This window comes from Equus caballus, chromosome 14 (assembly GCF_041296265.1).
Source record: "Equus caballus isolate H_3958 breed thoroughbred chromosome 14, TB-T2T, whole genome shotgun sequence".
In the NCBI taxonomy this organism is placed as follows: Eukaryota; Metazoa; Chordata; class Mammalia; order Perissodactyla; family Equidae; genus Equus; species Equus caballus.
Genome location: NC_091697.1, coordinates 90194063 through 90210939, shown reverse-complemented (window position 1 = coordinate 90210939; position 16877 = coordinate 90194063). Strand labels below are relative to the sequence as shown.

The following is a 16877-nucleotide window of genomic DNA, read 5'->3' as shown; positions in this document are numbered from 1 at the left end:
AATACAACATTTTTATTTTCTCCAAGTAACTTCTTTTGGTCAATTCATACTAGTTTCTTAATATTCACTTTTAAGCCTGTACAGCAAACTAAAATTTATGGTTGCCAGTTCAATATTAACTTCTACAAATATCATGCTAAAGCCTAACATGAAGGAGCAATACTCCTTAAAATTATTACAGTGAATAAACTATTATAACGCTGAATAATTTTAATCCCACTGACCTAGTGCAAAACTAGTTTAGTTACTAATACACTAGAAAGAACTTGGTTTCACAGTGTGGAACAACTACCAAACCACTGTCAAAATTAGTCTGCAGAAAATATTCCCTGCTCTGTAAGCAAGAATGTTCCTCCACAAAGGAGTCCCACTACAAGGGTGACAAAATCCCACTAATTTATACTACTCTTCCTACTCAAGACAGTGAGTAAAGGAGGTCAAAGTAGATAAACTGAAATCTGATAAATCTACTATGTCTTACCAGCTGTTGCAAAAGGAGTAACTAATGGTCAAGTAGGGTTTGGGAATCTGTGGGGTTTACTTATCAGTACCACTTTAATTTCTGTTAGCACGGCTATATAGAGCTAGGAGAACTCTCTAAGAAAATAACGTTCTGGAAGTGAATAGAAGGACTGGAAAATAAGATACTAAATTTGCCCTTAAATCATAGTAATCTATGATGCAATAAACACGTTTTTAAGATTTAAAAGTGTTGAAACCACCAGTATGCATCCGTATTTCTTATTAAGTTTTGTACAGTTTTACTCTGAAACACAGTATCCAAAACAGCAACTACTTCATTCAAAATAGATCGTTTTCGAGAGTATTTGACTAAATGGTGAGTGAACATTAACTGAATTTGAAATTAATTTACTTAAAAATACCACTTAGATGGACTGAGTATTTAAATTATTAAACACTTAGAATAAGATATAATAAATTATCAGAAATATGAAAAAGAGGAATAATGAATCACAGTTCTTTTTATCTCTGGAATATTAAATCAATTTATACCCCAGATCATGAATGAAATGAATTTCATAATTTCTACCTAAAATGATCTATACAGAAATTCACTGGTACAGCATAGCAGGTGGTATTCTGAATAAGTGAGAGTTAATCTTTTATTTCCAAACTTTCATTTTATCTTGTGAATATCTAAAATGTGTTACTTCCCTCAGTAAATGAGATCATCTAACACTACCTTAGTAACTGGGGACATCATTACTGAACATTAAAGTGATTAACCCATTATTTCTATGTTATAAAGATGAATGGTATGGGATACTGGACAAATATGGTGGAGGCCAACGGCAACTTATAAAATTTGTTTTCTCGATGTTCATCTCTTTCTCATGAAAGGAGAAAGTAGAAAGAGTCTCTATAACACGACATGGTTACTCTTCTTCCTTAATCATTTACTGAATTGGCAACTTTCTCCTCAGATGTTCTCTTGCCTTCAATAACACTGTCTTCCACACTTTATCAATGACCAAGAGTTTTTCAGTTGCTTTCAAAAGCTTCCATTATATGCACTGGAAAACCAAGCAATCATGCTGTTTCTTCACTGGTTTGATTACCTTTATGAGGTAATACTGCCATCTTGTGGACTTAAAAATATTCCTGGTAAAGAATATCAAAAGCAAGTTGCATTTTCCTAACTACAGGCATAAATAGGTATTACTTCTGAGTATAATGCAGTGGGGGACACTTGAGCGTGCCAGATATTCAAGGTTTTACTCTACACTGAACAGAGACTTTTACCATATCATATATCTAACCTATTCATACTAAAATTCTTGATTTAATCAGGTAATCACAAAGCTATAGTCTAGTGGCTCCCAAATACAAGTTCACAAAGCTTCAAAGAAGTTTTCATGGATATACGACAGTCATTAAGAAACGATAAAAATAAAGATACTGTAATGATTTGCACACAAACCCATGAAATCCAAACATCTGAAAACTACTAATGCAGGCAATAAACATGGTCTTGAAAAATGAACTATACTTACGATTTTATTACCTTTCTACTCCATTCCCCAAACCCTCAATTAATCTGCATATTATGTGTGCCAAGTATGGACTTTAAAAGAGAAGGAAGATGATATTGAGGAAAGATGCTTCATATTGGGTTGCATGACTGTGACAGGATTCTACATTAGAAGAACACCAGAAGGAATATTTAGGAAGTCAATATGATGAGAAAGAGCTCTACTATGACTGGATTATATTTCTATTTGATATTTGTTTGCAATACACATGTCTCTTTACCAGTATTCTCACTATATGGAACACTCCCAAGAACAGGGAGCTATGTTGGGTACTTTACATACAACAGGAAAGCTGAAGTATAGGTGGTAACCCTGTTTTGCAGACAAGAAAACTTTATCAGTCTTTAATGTAGCTGGTGCCACATACTATTAAAAATAACTTAATTCACTCTTGTAAGTAAGAGCATTAAATGTTATTATATGGACACACTTTCCTTTTATCATTGCGAATTGTGAGAAAACACTGATAGTACATAAGCATGAAAAATAGGCAGAAGCAAACGGTCAACCAGAAGAATTTTATCAGGGCAATAAGTAAGTAAGGAGTAGAAACTTAGAATTATTATTTAAATGTATTTTGGCATTTAGGTATCTACCAAATAAAAGGCAAAGCTGCTGTCATCAAGCATACATTTAAATTTAAAGAAAGTATGAAATGTACATTTACAATGTATTAAAACAGTGACTAATATTATGTATTATCTATGCTCTACTCAGTTTAATAAGGCAATTTAAATAGCATTTTCAATTGATGGTATTTATGCTTCAAAAAGAATATGACCTATTTCAAATGTAGTGTGAAGCAAAAGCAGGGACACATGAGGTTAGCATTAAAAGTCATATTTTGTTCCATGGATTGGTAATTCCAAGAGCCTCTCTCTTCGCTCCTTCCAGCTCGGAGCTTCAGATGGCTACTACAAATGATTAGCTTTCCACCCAGAGCCCCACAACTGCTTTACTTTCCTGACCTCAGCTGTGAGAGCAAGCGAGAGGAAACACCCCATACAACGTGTGTCTTGTATGGACTCAAAACCCTCTACTCTTAAGCAGATCCTGCAGGAACATTAATTCAAGGAATTCCTTTACCGAGCATTTGAAATATTCATGGCAAAGGTCTTGCGAGATAAATCTAGATAGTAACAAGGACAAGTGGTAGCAGCAAACGCAATTTTGCAAAGAAAAAGTATATTAAAAAAAAAGCATGGGAACATTAGAGGAGAGGAAAGGTAGAAATGTAAGCATTTGGACAATTCCATTTGTAGTATGAATGGAAGCAGAGAATTAGGACTTACAAATGTATCTTTTCCCTTCTTGGGATCAGCATGCAGGAAATTCATTCTATTCATTCTTTCACTTGAAATATTTCCTGAATGTAGACTACAGGTCAGGTGTAGAGTTAATGACCAGGGGGAACTGATAAGACTCGCCTTACCCTCATAGAAGAGAGAAAGATAAACAGACAATTACAGCTGTGAAAATTGCTTCAAAGGAGAAATAAATGTGCCATAAGAACATATAACAGGGGTTAAGTTAGTTAGGGGGAAGTGGAAGAAGAATGGGAAGGTTTCTCCACAGAAATGACATTTAAATTGACGCTGTAAGGTTGGAAATACTACAGAGAGAGAGAGAGGGAGAGTGCCTTGAAAGAGGCTGAGAATCAGGTAATCGGTGCACATAAGGGCAACAGAAGGGTGTGAGATGCAAAGTGACGTGATCAAATAGGTGTGTTCAAAGATCATTCTGGCTGCTACATGGGGTTGGACTGAAAAGGGATGAGAGTGGATGTGGAATCACATTATAAGATGAATGTAGTAGTCCACGTGCGATGATGGTGGCTTTGATTACACTGTGACAGCGGAAATGGACAAGAGATAAATTCAAGAGACAGTTAAGAAGCTGAAGTGACAGAATTTGGTGACTGAGTACATGTGGGGAATAAAGGAACAAAAGATGCCTAGATTTTTGACGTGGGCTATGATGGGGATGTTGATGTCATTTTCAGCGACAGAGAACATAGGGGAACAAGTTAGTAAGGGAGGGAGCAAAGGGAACAATGTATTCACTTTGGGTCGCATCAGTAGCCAATGGGAGATCCATGCAGAGTTGCTGGCACTTAGATATATAGGTCTAGAGTTCAGAAGAATGGTTTGGGGAAGGGATTCACATTTGGGAGCTTTAAACAAATCAACAATTATTGAAGTCATGAAATGGAAGACACTGCCTAGAGAGAAAATGTGAAGTAAGAAAGGGTCTACAGCAGAATGTTGAAAATGTCCAATATTTAAAAAGCAAATATAAAGGAAGCTAACAAAAGAGACTGAAGGATTAGCCAAAGCAACAGTTTGCTGTGAAGAATGCTCTGGTGAAGGTTTTCCGGCACCACGCCCAAATATGTGTTTCATATATTAAGCAGATGTCACTAGACACACTTCAGCATTAAAGAAACAATGGGCTAACCCATATTTTTGAACTGCTATTTTGGATGGCTATAACAACGTGCTTAACGTAAGTTTGAAGTTAGCTATATTATTATAAGTGAGTGACCCACATTATCTCATTTAATACTCATTACTCACAACAAAATTATGACAAAGGTTTTCACATCATCTCCTTTTCTAACACACCTCAGAGAAGTTAAGCAACCTGCTCTAGATCACAGTAGCCAGGGCCAGCATTTGACTTTGAGTTTGCCCAACCCCAAATTTTAATCCCTACTGACTTCTCCAGTAATACTGTTGCATGACATTCCTACAGCACATTATAGTTTGGCATATATCATCTCATTTAATCCTCTGAATAAATCTGTGAAGGGGTATTATTCCCATTTTACATATGAGAAAATGGACTCAGAAAGGTCAAATTATTTATCACAATTCACATAGCTAGTAGAAGATAAGGAGAAACAGGAAGCCAGATCATTTCACTTCAAGCTCAACGCTGTTTCTAGTACTCCATAGTGATTGTGTTCTTCCACAAAAAAATAAAAATACCCAATATGATATCTTCTTGTTTCACTTATTCATTCACCGAATATGAGTGATTATGATGATAGTACGCATCACCACTATAAAAAAAAGTATTCTTGTTCTTTTTTTCAACATAAAAAACAGTGGTTCTTTCCCTTTCCTTGTCTCATTTCTCTCCACTGGCCTCAAAATGTGGTTGCTTCCTAAAGACTCAGCCCTCAGCCCTCTGATGTCCTCTTTCTATATTATCACCCCAGCTACATTTATGATTTTAACCTGTCCCTTTTTGTTAATGATTCCTGGTCAATCTGGCCCAAATTCACACCTGACTACTATTTTCTTATGCTTAAATGCTTACAGATAAATCTTTTTAGACATCTATTTTCTCAAACCAAACCAATCAACAATTAAACTTATCAGTGTATACCCAAACCAACAATCCACCTTTCCAATTTTTTTCACTGATAACATCAGTGTCCTGCTCTGTCCCAAACTTCTAAAGAAAACAAATTATTCGAATTACAGAAAGGAAGCAGTAGGGAGAAATTGTGTGTGCACATGTGTGTGGAAAGAAGTGGAGGTGGTGTCCACTTATCAGACGTGTGACAATGAGCAAGTCACTTGACCCTATATCTATAAAATGAGGCAGTTAGACTAGATATTAAATTCCTTCCAAATCTAAAACTCTATGTTCTTTGGTTCCCCTACTGCTTCCTATATGTAGTCTCTACTAAACGCTTTTTTCTTTCCCAACTTTTCTGTATTCTTTCTTGATTCTCTAAAACAACCTAACCTTGGTTGCACATCATCACCTGGGATGCTGTAAAATACAATGATTGCCTGGTCGCCCCCCACCCACTCCGGTCCCAGAGATTCTGACGTAATTAGTCTAAAGTGCAACTTGAGCTGAGGGAAACGGTTCCCAAACTTTGCTGCACATTAGAACCACCTGGGAAACATTCACGAACGCAGCAAACTAAACCTCACTGTCTGGGGGCAGGTGTCATGCATCACTATTTCTCAAAACTTCCCCAGGTAATTCAACGTCAGCAAGGTATGGGAGAAAATAAAGGAAGTTTGAAGCAGCAGCCATGTTTGAGGTATTATTTCAATTTGTTTCAACTGAGTAAAAATTCGATCACATACATTTCTGGGATGGGAAGGGAGGAGTTGAACTCAGGATCTAAAGTACCTTTATATATTTACTTAAGGATTTAAAAATTTTTATAAAGAGTTGGTAATTATCTGTTTAATACTTTGCCTTACCTGTAAATGGCACTCAAAAAATTCAATCAGATTTACTGTCAAGTTTGTAGAAGAAAGAAGATAGACAATTTTTAAAATTTATTATTTTAGCATATTTTTAAGATGGCTTAGCAAAGGTTTTTGTTTTGTTTCCAAGGAAGATTCGCTCTGAGCTAACATCTATGCCAATCTTCCTCCATTTTGTATGTGAGTTGCCACCACACCATGGCTGCCAATGAGTGGTAGAGGTCCATGCCCAGGAACTGAACCTGGGCCACCAAAGCAGAGCACACCAAACTTAACCACTAGGCCATGGGGCTGGCACCTAGCAAAGATATTTTTTTAATCTTATTAAGTGGTAATATAATTTTACTTCATTGTAGAATAAGGTAAGGAAACCACGGAGGGAAATGTACTTTTTAAGATGAAAATTGGACAGTATGGTAATATATTACACAATTGTGACTGACAATCACTTGTAGCCTAAATGATGGGGAAGCATTCTAAGTTCAAGTTATTAGTTTAAGCTTTGGTATAATTTCTGGTCTTTGCCAAACTTTTTATGTTTTTCCTTCCCAGAGCACTCCAATTTCTATTGGGTGCCCTAAATTGCTAGAATTACCAACAATGAGACAAATGTATCTCTGCCCTTTTCCTCTTTTTTACTTATAAGCAAGTGAGGCAAGTAAAGATTCTTGCCTCCTTCAAATGTAATTCCATTTTTTAGAAAATCAAATAAAAGTTTACTCTAAACTTCTTTACTTAGAAAACTCTCTGTCTGGACAAAAGGAACCAGGCCTGAATTGAATATCTTCACAAAGTGGCGATAACTTTACTTTTCATACATCTAAATAATATATATTTGCTTTTTTTCCCCTTACTGAGACCCCTGGGAGAAAAAGAAAGTAAATGTATATGACACGCAAAATATTACATCAATTAAAATAAAAAGTTCACGGGATTCTCTACTGTTTTATTGAAGAGTAAGTAAACTGCTACAGTATAGCCTCCTTGAGGGGTTGTGCCTAGACCAATCTTGGATGCCAGGTTGGGGACACCGTTTGCATAGTTAGAGCAGTAATAAGGACTGCGTGCTGCCTCTGTGCTGGCGTGTTTTAAATGATTTACATGGATTATTGTACTTAACTTCATAAGGAGCCTGAGAGTTGGTAATGCTGCTATCCCCATCTTTTCAGATAAGGAAACCAAAGTTTAGCAAGGTTGAGTAATCAAAAGTGAAAATATGTGTAGATCATAACTTTGGTGGAATAAGAAATAAACATATGTATATACACATGAATATACATGTCAGCATCTATATGGCTTTAGGAAAAAAAATGGAAGGGCAGCCACCAAATCATTAATCAAGGTTACCCCTGGCATGGGATAGGAGTAGGGGTAGAAGCTTTCATTTCTTTTTTTTAATTACTGGAATTGTACGTAATTTTTTTCCTTTTAGTGTTTTTCAGCATTTTTCCAAATAACTATTTAAAAGAGAAAAAAATAACACAGCTACTCTATCTGAATGTACATATAGGCATCCTTTAAGTGAAATATAAACACTCTAGAAGTTTATATACGTAATATGTATCCATAAGGAAACATATGTTATGTTGTGCTTATGGACAAATGTTAGTAAAAGGGAGAGAAAGAGAAGGAGGAAAAGAAAAAAAGGGGAAAGTTCTGAGAAATGAAAGGACATGATCCAATTTGTGTTTTCTCAGGAAGTTTAATCATACAGGAATAGGTATAACTATTTGAAGACACAGAAGGTAGACCACTATTTGCATAGAATAGGTGTGAGATGAGGTCTTCACAGAACCTAGATTATTCTACTTGTAGGTATATAATGAAATTCTTATCATGTTTTCATAGATCATAGATCAAAAAATACTAAAAACCCTTGGGGGGAGGAATGAAAAAAATAGAGGGGTACGAGGAAGGGAGGGAGGGAGCAAAAGAAAAGTTTAGTAACTGGTTAGTTCCATTTTACACAGAAACTTACTGGTAAATCCGAGATTTAATGCCCAAGTTTTTAAGTATTCTATGTCACTGCCTTGCTTTTTTTGGGGGGTGGGGGGGGGTGAGGAAGATTGGCTCTGAGCCAACATCTGTGCCAGTCTTCCACCATTTTGTATGTTGGATGTCACCACAGCATGCCTTGATGAGCAGTGTGTGGCTCTGTGCTTGGGATTCAAATGCTTGAACCCCAGGGAGCTGAAGCCAAGTGTGAGAACTTAACCACTACATCACCCGGCCAGCCCCTGTCACTGCCTTCCTACAGTCCCTCAGGAAATGAATACTGAATAGATAACCAGAGAAAAGAATGTGAATCTTCTTAATGAAGATTGGTATATGGGTTATTTGGACCACCACTTAGAGAGAATGGCAGAGAAAGTGCCAGTTTGTAATCCACTGAAAAAACTTCTAATAGCACCAAGAGAGCTGGGGAACCTCATGAAACAACTGGTTTATTTGCCAATATATATACTCCCAGCAGTTGTTTTCAGGATGCCAGAAGATATTGAGAAAGAAAGCCAAGAGATAGGAGAAACAAATAGGTAAGAATGAGTAGATCCAAAAAACACTAAAGTGTTGAAAGCCTTGTTCTGTGGCTCTAATCAAATGGTTTAGCCTGGGCAGATGATGTGAGAGGAATGCCTAACTTAAAAATAGGTGGGGCATGCAATATTGTGAAAATATTAAATCATACAGGATTCTGAGAAGACCTTTGCTTTTTCCCAGGCCACTTTAGCTCACTAAGAGAAATCGCTTAATCATCGCACATGCACATAATCTATTCTATGCTTTCAAGGAGTGTAAAATGAACGTAGATCTTGAGTGTTGTCAAACGTAAAATGGCTCTGAATGTTTAACTATCACTAGATTAAGGTGATCAATCTTACACTAGCAATAACTGAAAGAATTTCCAAGTTTTTCAAAAGGTATAGTTACTGAAAGAAAGAAAATTTAGAAGGCCTCTCTCCCCCATGGAATGGTAACCTTTAGATTGGTATAAATTACGTCTTATTCTATTTGTATCTATTAGTTATGAGTAATGACTAAGAGACAATTACATCACAGAAAATATCTGATATTAAAAAGAAAACTCTACATGACATAATAATTTGCCACTTCCTTTATATGTCTGTACACACAGTACTGTACTAGACTGTGATGGTAAGAAAATTTCCTAAAGACCCTGGAGAAAGAGAAACTTATAACTTTATGTGAAGTATCCAAGTTGAAGCTGTAGTAAACAGAACATGTCAAAATGAATCAGATTGGACGGACAATGACCAGTACATGAGTCTTAGAAAATGTGTTCACACTCCCCATGACATGCTGAGACAAATTAGTTTAGGGTCCCTAGGTTCATGGAGCCAGTGACTCTCCTAAGTCACATAGCTAATTAAGTGGTGCCTGTGGTATATTAAATTAGATGGCTACAAAAATCTTTGATAGTCTTCCCATTGAGACGTGGACTCTAAGTCTCCTTTTCTTGCATCTGGGCTGGTCTGTGACTGCTTTGACCAAGAGAGTATGGTGAAAGTGATGTTATGTCAGTTTGAGGCCTAATTTTTAGGAGGAATGGCAGTTTCTGCATCATTCCTTACATGAGCTTCCATGTATGAAGTCTGACTACCCAGAGGCTGCCATGACATGAGATGTTAAAATATCAGCATTACTACTTAAAGCATCAATTTTCTAACTATATCACACTTCAAGCACTTCTAACTTCCATGATACTCTAGTAGAATGAAAAGCTCCATGAGAACTGGGATTTTTGGCTATTCACTGATGTATCCCCATTATCTAGAACAATGCTTTGTGTGTGTGTGTGTGTGTGTGTGTGTACATACCAGATGCTCAATAAATATGTTAAATGAATAAACAAAAATTCTACAAATAAGTATTAGAAAAAAAATGTCAACCTATCTCTTACCACCTAAGAAGGAAAACATATCTCCAACGTAGTTGGTGGAAAAATAAGTCAAGACAAAGTAAAATTTGAAGAAGAGCTCTAATCCTATTTCACTAATGAAGGGCTTTCACTATTAAAGACAAGCTTTTCTGATTTCCCAAGTAACTGAACTTTCTTCCTTTCTGTTATAGAAAGTTTTACGATTATCTGAGTGGAGACATCAATTTTCTTAATAAGCTTAGCTTATGATATTAAGTTTTAGATCACAGTACAAAAATACAGAATGGAATACATTGAAGATATCTTGCATTTGCCAACCCATGCCTGCATACTCCATGAATAGGCAAGATTTTTTTCCTACCTCAGAGACTCAATTTCCAATGCTTAAGTATAAGTTTAATATTTCTTTACACTGGCAAATATGGCATATTTTAACTTTCATTCTGAAGGAAATAAAAAAGTGGTTTCTTTTGCTCTCATTCTTGTGCATTTATCTAGGTGCTTCATGTAGTAAAACCCTCTTCTGAAAAATTTACTGTGGATTGATGGTTCACTCCAGATGGGTTGTGGTGGATGTGATAAAATGCAAATATGAGCTTCTTCAATGCTAATTCTTCAAGGAAGAAGCCAACCCTAAGGCAGGACGTGTGGACCAAATGAGGACATTAACAACATGTGGTTTGAAGAAGAGTTTTTTTTAAGGACTAACAAGCTTCTGGTGCAAGTGAACTCTATTAGCCCAAGTAGGCACACGAGAAACCAGAGAAGTTGCACAAGAGAATAAAGGTAAAAAGTGAGGTGTGATGATAACAGTGAGGTCAAGATGAGGACAAACTCAACTCAAGGCATCGGAGCAGGACAACATAAGCACAGGCAAAGAAACAAAATAATGCAGGAGATTCAACTATGTTGGAATGCCGGTCACTGAGAGGAAAAGGCTCATGCCACAACGAAGAGAGCACCTGGAGTCTGCCGGAAAAAGATCTACTTCTCCAAGAAACAAAGAAACTAAGAGAACTTGGCAGATGTTAGCACCTTACAAGTATAACAAAGTCAAAAGAGGAGGCAAAGAGGTGCCCAGAGACAGAAAGGAGAGAATAAAAAATAAAGAGGCTCCTAGGGTATATTTTAAAATCTGTATTGTTAAAGCATCCCTAGTGAATTAAGAGAACTTGGAAAAGGACAACAAGGGACTCAGCTTTGGAGTGATATCTGTCTTACAGACCTCATCTTCACTCTGTTGGGGAGAACACTTAGCCCTCACTCATTAGTCTCCATGTGGCCTAACAATTCCCACCTTGCTCCTCCCCCTTGCTCATACCTATGTGATTGGTGAACTGCTGTTTGTGACAGCCTCTTCCTCCCACCTGGACAGCCAGCTGCCCATAGAAAGCATACATTCTTCTCTGCTGCTCAGTGCCATACGCTTCACGTGGCAAGGCTTGCGGGTAAGTCTGCCTAAATCTGGGGAGACCTATCAGCTAACCCATTTGGGTAGTAGACCTAAACTATTCCCCAATCTATTATTTATCAGTTATAAAGATGATACATTGATCTCTTATCATCTGACTCTTCTTCTCTCAATTGGTTCTAAATATAGGTGGAGAAAAGACAGCTGCATCCAAATTGCAGTGTTAAAATATAAAGAAAATATGCATCTTAGAATTTACAAAACTCAGTAATTTGATACCTTAGTATTATGACTTGCTAATTTGTGTGAGTATATATATGTAAGAAAGAGAGGAGAGGGAGACAGATTACTAACATTCAACGATCAATATCCAAATAAATCCTTACCTACACAAATCCTTAAATTTTCTGTAAACACAGAGGCTGTGCTTGGGTTTCAATTCGGAAACTGCCATGACCAATTCCTTTGTTTTTTTTCCTACTGGAATACAACTTTTAGTCCAGCAGGAACTGGAAGTCATGAAAAGTTAAGGTCATACGTACGTTTAGGCTCAGAGCCTAGGGGAAGTTCTGTAAACTGCCCCCCTTGATTACTTTCGTGCGACTCTGGAAGAACTGCTGAGATTGATCTTTTGCATCCGTCTCACTGTAATGCTATTTACCCAAAATACGAAACAGGAAGAATGGAAGAAGTGTTTACGGAGGAAGAACAGAGGTGATTTCAGTGTTCGATTTTCACCCTGAGACTTCATTAGTTTGATTGAAGTGTTCGTCATGACTCTGAATGTCCAATGGACCTATATTAACTTTAAATTCAAATTCATCTATAGGCAAATATAAATGAGAGTTAGATGTTTATTCCTACCATTTATTCTCACCTTCCTTAAAATATGGCGGCCTAAGAATTTCCTCGATAACAAGATATTGGACCTAATACCATTTATGTGTAAAGCACTTTTCTATAAGACAGGCATAATGCATATTACAAGTGAAATATATTGATATGAACACAAGTTATATGGCTCCTTTATTAGCTAAATACGGCCAAAGAGATCTAAATGAACATATCAGATTTTTTTAATGTGTTCTTTCCAACCTTTACATCATGAGTTAGTTTAAATTTTTATCTTTTGTGCAATTGATATGTTAATGGACCCACAGGACAAGAAAATTACATATTTAGAATAGTATTTTATAAAAGTCCCAAATATAGATAAAGGAGCTTTGTATTAATTATAAAAAATTGTAGTGCCAATAAGAAATATTGATGGAATATATGAGAAAAAACCAAGGCATATACTGGGATATATTAGAGAAGAAAGAATACTCTTGCAGCCTCCTTGTATGTTTTCTCTATAAAAACTTAGCTTAGAAATTCTTCTATGTATCACAAAGTCAATTGGTAGTCCTTCAATTCTGTAAAGAGAAAGACTTCTTTTGTAATAGCCTTTTTTGTAAATGTCTCCAAACTTAAAAAATTAAGTGGACAGTGCTTAATTGTAACGTTAAAATTAATATTTTCTACCATTAGATACGTATCCAGAACTAAGTTTCTAATCATGCTACAACTCCCAAACACTGTAAAATAATTTTGTTCTTCTCATATCAATGCATTTTCATTTTCACAAGAACTAATTACCTTTAAATAAATGATTCAGAGATGTCAAAAGCGACTCTCAGGGAATGTTTCAAGAGGTCCCAGTTTCCTGAATTATAGCCTAGAACATCTGCTTAGCAATCTGGCAAGTAATATGAAGCCAAAACAGAGCATCTCATATATAGTAGTTGTATCTGACCTCAAGAATGTGACAGCTGGCTATTTGCCTATAACCTTTATACTGTAAAAATCTAAAATTCTGTATGCAAGAGAGACTAGTAAAAACAAGAGTGCCAACAGCAGAGGCATGGAGTGTAAAAAGAAAACAAGTCGCTTTAGGAAAGTAGAATTGTTAGCTTCTTCATGCCAAAGGAATTAGAAGATATTGTTAAAAAAACTTAGAAAAAAAATTTAAAGCAACACAAAATCTTGATTTTTCTTACAATCCAGAAAAACAAGACAAAACAAATGTAAAAAGTTAAACCTGTTCTAAAACTGGAGAAAATAAAATTAAAACTTAAATTGGACCCTCCCAGAAATGAATGCTTAAGATACAACTGTCAGAAGCATGCTAGGATAGAATTAGATAGACAAGAAATGAGTTTATCAACTATATACATACAAATCAATTCTTGTCAAAATGGCAGATAGCAGTTATAAGCCACTTGACATATCCTCTTAAACCAGGCATAAACATCCAAGTTGGAGGGTGTCCATAAGTGGACTGGCGAGTATTGCAAGTAAACATCACACTGTTAGAGACACCAGTAGTCTTAACCCGATCTTCGCTAATCAGCAGGGTTATGGCACCTATATGACCAGATAGGAAATGACACTCAGTTCACTCCAATCTAGATTCAAACTGATCTTGGGATTTTTAAGTAGTCTCAGACGCAGAGGTCTAGAAACATATTAATCTTTTGTGAGATCCAATCCTTTATTAGATCATGGCTGACTCCCAGTTACTAATAAGGTATGTGTATCTTACAAAGTCTCTTAATGGAAAGGGGATTTGAAATTTCTCACTGTATATCAGATTTTCATGGACTTAAAAATTATTCCAAAGCTGACTGTAAATGACTGATAATATTTAGATGATGACAAAGCATTTTTATGAGAGCTTGAATTGAATGGTTACAATAAGGACAATGGAAATAACCAATAAGATATGAAACTGGAGGTTATATTTGAGGCAATAGCGTAAGCCTTAAAAAACAATATCTCACTTATCCAGCAGTCACACTGTAGGACCCTCAATCACTCAATACTCCTGAATCCAGAAAAGCATATATAATCATGCTCACCCTAATCTTCAAGTCTTATATGGTAAGAGATACAGCAGTAGGTAAAAACTCCTCTTACTGAAATCGTACCTCAAACACTTCAAGAACAACTTGCATGTGAGAAGAATAGTAAGCAATTCCAACAGACAGAGATTAGGAAGAAGGCTTTCAGATAGAAGGAAAAGCAAGAGCAGAGGTGATGTAGTAAGTGCAGAGGCTAACTTCAAGGAACGGCAAGTATTTCAACTGAAGCACACAATACACATGAAAGAGGAAAAAAATCCAGTTCTTTGTGTTACTTAAGAGTGGGCTTTGGCTACATCTCAGGGTAAGTTATCCCTCAAATGTACTAATTGCCGAGTTTCCAGATACATCTTCCAATCCAGCCAATATTTTTTTCTAGTGAAGTTTTAATTAAAATATTGCATATATACAGAAAGTGTACAAATCCTAAGAGTACAGCTTGATAAATTTTCATAAAATGAACATACCCATGTAACCAACAGTTAGATTCTTTTAAATGAACACTACCAGCACCCCAGAAGCCCTCACCACAAAGCCACCCTTTAAGCATAAACTCTATCTTGATTTCTAACACCACAGATTAGTTTTGCTCATTTTTGAACTTCATGTAAATGAAATCATACAATTTGTACTCTTTGTGATTGGCTCCTTTAACTTAACAATAAGTTTGAGAGGCTCCTCCACGTTGTTGCATGTAGTTGTAATTTATTCATTCTTATTGCAGTATAATATTCTACTGTATAAATAAAGCACATTTAGAATTTATACTTAGAATTAAGAATTAGATTTATAGATTATATAATAATTACAATTACACAACAATTAGAATTATGATTGTACTGATGAACACTGAGATCGTTTCAGTTTTTAGCCTCATGAATAGTGCTGCTATGAACATACTTGTTAAAAACCATGGGGTGCAGGAGCTAGCTCATGCTGAATGATGAGAGCCCACCGTTAAATTTCCAGGAATTTTGAGTTGGTTGTTAAACAAAACCACCATTAAGAATTAAATCATGTAACCTTACAAATAAATACAATATATTTAAAACAAATGTAATAAACACTAATCACTTCCTAGTTATTTTACTATTATCTATGCTCTCAGCATTATTAATGTCTATTTTATCTGTATGGTGGAAATATTATCCAATGGTGGAATACTGTGTATCTCTTCACAACTCTATGTTCAGTGACATCACATTGGCAGCTTGAAAGTAGCCATGGTTTTTTAGATGAATATTTATACCATGGAAATTGGCAAATACTATCAATCAGGGCTTCATTTATAGTTTTGGTGATAGTCTAGACTTAAGAAAGTGACATAAAAATGTTAATTATACAGATTAAATGTAAAAGTGTGTCATGTCTGTAGCTGTTACACTGTGAATAGCATACAATATGAAGGAAATGTTCTTCCAGCATTTGAAAACTATAGTCCAAGGCACTCACATAACTGGTGAATAAGTGAAGTCAGGATAAACGTCTTTGTTGTTTCACTTTTGTCTCAGTGTTAACATAATGAAAATATCAACCATTATTCACATCACGTCACAATTGATAATGACAATTGTAACCACAGGATGGCTATGGATAGAAGAGTTCAGCAAAAATCAACAAAAGCATTCTATGAGAATCAATTGGCTATATGAAATTCACTATAAACAGTATTACATATTTTATTATTTGGAAATGGAACTGTTGGGTCACAAGATACAGGAATATTCAACTTTAATAGATACTTCCAGTTTTCAAAGTGGTTAATGTTAATTTACACTTCTACCAGCAATGTGTGAGCATTCCGATTGATCCATGTATTTTGCATGTAGTCAGCACTTTGCTTTCTAAAATACTAGCACAAATAATAATGTTATTGTTTAACACTGTTTAGAGATGTAGTCCAATTTCAATCCCACCATTTGAGTGAAATATTTTAAAAAATCAGTCATTTAAAATTCCATTATATTTTCATTTGAGATACAATGCTATTTAAAATAATATTATTTATTTATGATTCCTTAACTTGGTACTTCTTTTGAGTAATAAAAACCAAACTGACTTTATTCCAGTATAATTACCATGCTTGAACGTGGTATACTAAAAGAATGCCTATAAATAATAACTAGTAGTTAAACTAAAAGGCAAACTAGAATTATTGCTCTAACAATGTGAAGATAAGATGAAAACTTACTTTGCTCTTTCTTAAAACCCCAAAACATTTTAAGTCCTTCTAAATGAAATCTCCTCTTTACTAATATTTCTAAATGAATATTCCCTTAAGAAAAAAATTTTCCACACTAAAAATTTGTGATTGCTAGAACACAGGGTGAGAGGTTATGAAGGCCAATGTAGAATTTGAAAAGTTTTATGAAA

The 16877-nt window shown here is 35.5% G+C and overlaps 1 protein-coding gene across 32 annotated transcripts in view; it reads right to left on the bottom strand.

The window, feature by feature from the left end:
• Positions 1-16877, bottom strand: part of ARB2A (ARB2 cotranscriptional regulator A) — a 383076-nt gene that overhangs the window by 239012 nt on the left and 127187 nt on the right. The window lies entirely within an intron of this gene.